At 50.3% G+C, this 6,427-nt stretch overlaps 1 pseudogene; it reads right to left on the reverse strand.

The window, feature by feature from the left end:
• Positions 1 to 1,339: 1,339 nt before the first annotated feature.
• On the reverse strand, positions 1,340 to 5,917 carry LOC125347596 (annotated as a pseudogene).
• Between the last annotated feature and the right edge of the window lie 510 nt (positions 5,918 to 6,427).

Consider the following 6,427-nt stretch of genomic DNA (forward strand, 5'->3'; position numbering starts at 1 on the left):
CTCATCCTCCTGACTGGCTAGGATTACAGATATGAGCTACCAGGGCTTTTTATTTTTCAATTTTTTTTCTTTTTCTTTTGTTCTTTTGGGGAGTGCATACATTGGCTCTCATCTCAAACTACTTGTTAGATCAAAGAATGTAGTGATTGGAATTCCCTTCAATGCAATCCTGGTTTAGGAAAGAAAGAGTAGGAAGGGCCATCCAGGGTTTGAGGAGAGTGGGAAGGGAAGATTGACGCATGACCGGCTGTGAGTTGAGATGATGACTGAGGAATATACTCTATGATTCCATCTTCATGTGTTCAGGTTTGGATATGAAATGTGCTCTTAGGCTTCTGTGCAAAAGGCTCTGTCCCTAATGTACCAGTGGACAGATTCGTGCCTTTGGGCAGTAATTGTCTCAGGAGGCTTTTGACTTCATCAATAGTCCAATCCACTGAGGGCTTCAGAAGTTTACAGCATTAGTGGAGGAGATGGGGCCTGGTTGAAGAAAGGGAAGGATGTCCCTGCCCCTTCCTGCTTCTCTCTGCTTCCAGGCCACACTGAGGTGAGCAGGCTTCTCCACCACACCCTCCTTGACATGAGTTTTCAGTCTCACCTCAGGCCCAAAGCAATGGGATCAAGTGGCCATGAAGTCAACCCTGAAACTGTGAGCCTCACTTAATCTCCCTCCCCCCCTCTTAAGTTCTTTTCCCAGCCATTCGTCACAGTGACCAACAGTTTAATCCAAGATATTTGGAAATTTTTATGTTTCCATAATAAAACATGTTCGAGGAAAAACATAGGGTAATAGTATCTAGTTCAAATGGATGTTACAAATAGAGAATGGGAAATATAAAATATGATAGTGTTGGCAATCACAGGATTTAAAATATTTTTCCCTTTTCATTCTTTCATATTTTCCTTCTCTCTCTCTCTGCCTTTCTTCCTTTTTTTTTTCTGGTTGGGGCCACTGCCCTAGGTATCAAATTTATTGTGCTGTTTTTACATTCCAAACCCAGTCCCCTCTCCCACTGGGGGACAGCAGCAGGAGGGATTTACAGTCCATTTACAGTATCTGTGTGCCTCCTTGCAAAGCTCCCCCTCAAACCCTTAGTCCATGTACCTGTGGCCCCCCCTAGGGGGAGGACAAAGGCCAAGAAGTGGGAATCTTCCTGGGAGAACTGGAGGAAGGGGCTAGGGAATTTGGCCCCTCCCCCCACTTCCCATACCCCAGGAGAACAGAAGTCAGCAAAACAGTCCATGCTCTCCAGCCTAGCAGGCTGGGGCAGAGAAAGATGACAGTTACTCCAGCACAGGTGGCCTTGCTGCTCAGGTGCAGGGCATAGGGACCAGGCTGGGGCAGCAACTTAAGCCTTCTTTGCAGACCCAAGGAAAGGAAACTTTGGAGTTAGGAAGGAAAAAAACCTTATCACCCAGGTCTTCAGGAGCAGCAAGAGCAGCCTCTTTGTGTTTTCTGTTTAGGGAGCCACTTAGTGGCTGGGGGAACAGGCATTGTGGAACAGGTGTACAGGACGCTGGAAGCCTTTGGAGGTATTGTGGGGTGTGGCCGCAAGCTCATAGCTGGAAAAACCCACCTCTGGGGATGTCAGGTAAGAACTGAACTGTTCTGGCTTCAGCTGGATTCGATAGTAGTTCTTGTAGATTGTTTCCTTGAGGGTGTTTCTCTAGCCCAGGAGGACCCTGGTTGGGGCCCCAAGACCAAGATGCCCCCAGGGCATAGCTGCCTGTGGATCCAGCAGAACAGGTGCTTCAGGCCCTCATCTCCCCAGTTCAGATGCACCCTCTTGGTGAGGCTGAGGCAGAGCACCACATCATACTCTGGTGTTTGGGCCTCCACTAGCTCATCTCGATTCAGCACCTAGTTACCATGAGGAAGACAACATTGTCGGGGAAGACAGAGGTGTCCACTCCATTCAGGGCACTTGGGGTGCAACAATAGGACCCCGGCTGGCTGGTAGCGAGGCTGGGAAGCAGCTTCTCTTTCAGATGGTGGCAGTCCCTTCCTTACTCTATGCCCCTGCATCCCCCACAGAAGTCTGGGGTGGGAGACGCAGCTCCTCGAACAGGTAGCATCAGATATTTTGACGGGCTGCATGTTTCAACCGGGCATCAATATCCAGTCCCACCATGCGCGATGGGCCCCACTTGCAGGCAATACTTAGGGTCAGATGGCCCACACTGCAGCCCAGATCTAGGATGTCCTGGCCCTTAAACCATTCAGGCTTCAGCACCTGCAGGTGCCCATCCTCACGGGAAGGATTGCGGGTACCCATAGTGCTTGCAGTAATTCCCATACTGTAGCTTGCGTTGTTGCTTTTTGAAGCCTGCTGCAGGTAGCAGGTGATGGTGGTGGCCTCCCCCACTCCCTTGGCCCCTTTCCTTGGAAGCCTGCCGTCCACCCCTAGCCCCTGCCTCCCATTGCTGGAGGTCCTGTGACATTTGTGATGTAGGAAGGAGGAAGATTAGGGTGCAGAGGTTACTGAGGCAGCTGAAAGGGCTGAAAGGGAGCCTGAGGAATCCTGCAGGGCAGATGGAAGGGGACACAATACCTCATCCCTGCAGTTGATGGCTGTGTTGAGTTCATAGGGTTGGGGGGCACTGTGGTTCTAGCCCTTCTGCTGCTGCTGCTGTGTGGCGCCCTCCCCGTGGAATGAGGGGGTGAGGGGGACTGTGGGCAGCGGGGTGTGGCTATAGTCCCTCTGGATGTTTCCTGTGGCTGCTGCTGCTGCTGCTGCTTCTGTCCCAGGTGTCTATGCCGCTTGGGAACAGTCTTGAGTGGCAAAGCAAGAACTACTTGGGCCTCATCAGTGCAAGTATTGAGACTGAGAGCCTCAGTGATATATTTGGGGATGAGGATCTCCAGGGGATCTTGCCCCTTGGCGAGAAGTGGGGACGACTTGGAGGTCTCCCTTATTTCGTCCCAGTCCAGGGTACCGACGGGGGAATCAGGGGGTTTGGCCCCTGCTTTGTTCCTAATTCCTATTCCCTCCCCAGCCCCTCCCGAGCATGCGTGGAGCTCTGCTAGCCAAGAGCCCAAGGGCCTCCCGCCCCTCCTCCTCCTGAGATGCACGTCCCACTTGCCTGGCAGACCAGGGCAAGCAGAGGACTCAACTGCGCATGCGCAGTCCACTTTCCCTGCCACCACTACCTCTCCCTCGCGAGTGCAAGTGGCTTGTGCACTTTCCACTCTGCTGGGAGCCACGCATGCGTGCTCTGCCGCCACCCTGGCTGTGCGCGCATCAGAATACGAACCAACTTAATGGGTCCGGGAGATTAAATATAGCCCTACCCCTTAAGAAGACCACCACCCCAAACGGACACGTCTTCCTGTTGCAGCTAGGTATGGCCCTACTGATATCCTCTGTCATGGCCGCAAGTTCACACCCACTATTGGTTAAGGAAGGGAACTGGTGTGGAAAGTTCTCCCTGACAGCAGACCCGGTTCCTTTTCATTATTCTCTTTATGGGGTTTGAGGGAGGGAGCCCCCCAAGCACCACAAAACAGGACAGAAACACAGAAACTTACTTCCAGAAGATGTCTAAGTAACAAAAATGATACCAACAAACCAATTCTGCTCTGATGGAGAGTTGAGTTGGGACCTCAGGGTGACAAGAGATGAGCCAGGAGTCAGGACACAGGACTCGAACATGGAGGCATGTGGCATGGCATAATGGTGCCTGAGCTGTCCTGACCCTAAATAGGGTCAGGTCAGGGGGCTGGGTCACAGGAAACTCCTAGTCCCAAGCACTTGACTGACAGGTTCAGTAACCAATAGGGCATGTGCCCACCCCTGTCTCTTGGGAGCCAGCCTCTGCCCTTCCTAACTAATCTAAGATTGAACCAGCCTGATACCCCATAACACCCAATGATGGCACTGGCCAGACCTGACCTCCATATTATATTCCTCAAATTTAGCTAGTTTTTTAAAATTTTTATTGACAAACTGATGTACAGAGAGGTTACAGTTTCATACCTTAGGCAGTGGATACATTTCTTGTACTGTTTGTTACCTCCTACCTCATTCCCAACTCCCCCCTCTCCCTTTCCGGCTCCCCCTATGAGTTGTTCAGTTGATTTACACTAAACAGTTTTGCAAGTATTGCTTTTATAGTCATTTGTCTTTTTACCCTGTGTCTCTCCATTTTGGTATTCCCTTTCACTTTCCTAGTTCTAATACTATACACGGTTTCTAATGTATTCAGATAAGATACAGAGAGTGCAGGTACAACCACAGGAAGGGGATACAAGAGGATCATTAATAATAGAAGCTATAGTTTCACATGGCATGTTGAAAGTAATTACAACAGTGATATAACAGTCGTTTCCATAACATGGAGTTCACTTAGCATCATCTTATGTGTTCATAAGGGTATAGCTATTGGGCTCTTGTGATCCTCTGCTGTGACTAGCCTAAACCTGTGCTAATTATTCTCTATGAGGGAGACCATAGAGTCCATGTTTCTTTGGGTCTGGCTCACTTCACTTAGTATAATTTTTTCCAAGTCCTTGCATTTCCTTACAAATGGGGCAATGTCATTCTTTCTGATAGAGGCATAAAATTCCATTGTGTATATGGTCCATTCGTCTACTGAGGGCATCTGGGTTGGTTCCATATTCTAGCTATGACAAATTGTGCTGTGATGAACATTGTTGTGCTGGTGGCTTTAGTGTGTTCTTATTCGTGGTCTTTTTCCCTGACTACAAACATGGCCACAGTTCCTCTCATTATGTGTGTTTTTTTAAGAAAATCAAATAATGTGTTTTATATGTTTGTCTTTAAAAAAAAAAAACAACATGTGTATGGACCTAAATATACAGCACATTTTGGGTGTTGCCAAAAGAGAATATTCATGATCTCTTCATAGCGATTGCTTAGCAAAAAGCATTGGTCTGAGTGCTTTGAGAATATTAATGTTTAGTTTGCATAATCCTGTGTTACAGATTCATAATGTTGTTCAAATGAAGAATGTTATAGATGAGGAAATATAACACAGAATATCTGGTTAAGTCCTTCAATCAAAGTGTTTTGAGTGGCAAAGCCAGAATACAGAACCAAATAAACTATGGCTTGGGGATGCAGTTCGTAGCAACTCCTTTGTACAACTACTTAAAGATAATAAAAAATACCCCCCCAAAAAGAAAAAATAAACATTGAATATACATAAACACATTTACATAATTTAATGAGTTTCTCAAGAATATGAACAAATATAAACCAGCCAGGGTTTGGCCACCAGCGTTTCAAGAGTACTCTGCACCATAAGGTTATTTTGCATCAAAACACTTCTTCAAAGTGGAGTTCTACAGCGAAATTGGGGCGGTAAATATTCCACGCTTTTGGTTTATGTGGACTGTCCAGTTCCTGTCGCGACAGATAAAGTCTAAGGATAGGAAGAAAAAAATCAATTACCTTTAATTCTAGGGCTATCAGAAAAGTCATGCAGTACAACATGCCTGTTTACAAAGACTTCGCTAGCTGCAACCAGAAAGCTAAGCCCCACTTGTTTTCCTTGCTCCTTCCATCTCTTTGATGTGACAGAAGACACCTAAATCTTCAGTAAGGAATGTCAGTCACAACAAGCCTGGTAGGGAATTAGTGGCAAGTCACAGTCTGAGTCCAAGTTCACACGCCAGCCCCTCTTGAAGGCCCAGTGTTTGAACTCCCCCCCCCCCCCCGCCCACTCTCCCTCCTGTTAATGGCTGTTTCTCCTCTTCCCCCGGCCTACCCCTGGGGACCGGTGGGGCTGGTAGCCATTGCGAGGGCAAGGAGGCCTGGGCACCCAGCTCCTTCCTGCTCCCTGCCTGGCGCTCCTCCCCCACGTCCTGAGGAGTGGCTCGCCCCGGGGGCTCGGAAGAGAGGGCCTCTCCAGGCGACGACGCCGGGGCCGGGCCGCTCCCTCGAAGGCCGGCCATGGTCCCCGCCACCCGGGACCGTCGCCGCGAGCGCCCCAGACCCCGGCCCGCATTCTCCGCCGCGGAGCTCCCGGGACCCCTTCTCCAGGTGCAGCTGCACCGCGGGGCGCCCCGTCTGCCACCCTCATCTTTGGCGGAGGCGATTTGTCCGGCACCAGAAACGGCTCCTTCTCACCGCCGACCCGATTATTTCCTCCCCTTACTGCGTCCCAATCCAGGGTACCGACGGGGGATCAGAGGGTTTGGCTCCCACTTCCTTCCTAAACCCTGTTCCCTCCCAGCCCCTCCCCGAGCGCGCGCGCAGCTCTGCTAGCCAAGAGCCCAAGGGCCTCCCGCCCCCTCCTCCCGAGAAGCGCGTCCCACTCGCCCGCGAGACTCGGGCCAGCCGAGGACTCAACCGCGCGTGCGCCAGCCCCTTTCTCCGCCACCACTACCTCTCCCTCGCGAGTGAAAGTGGCCGTGCGCTTGCCACTAAGCTCGCAGCCACGCATGCGTACTCTGCCACCACCC

The sequence above is a fragment of the Perognathus longimembris genome, chromosome 3, assembly GCF_023159225.1.
Source record: "Perognathus longimembris pacificus isolate PPM17 chromosome 3, ASM2315922v1, whole genome shotgun sequence".
NCBI lineage: Eukaryota > Metazoa > Chordata > Mammalia > Rodentia > Heteromyidae > Perognathus > Perognathus longimembris.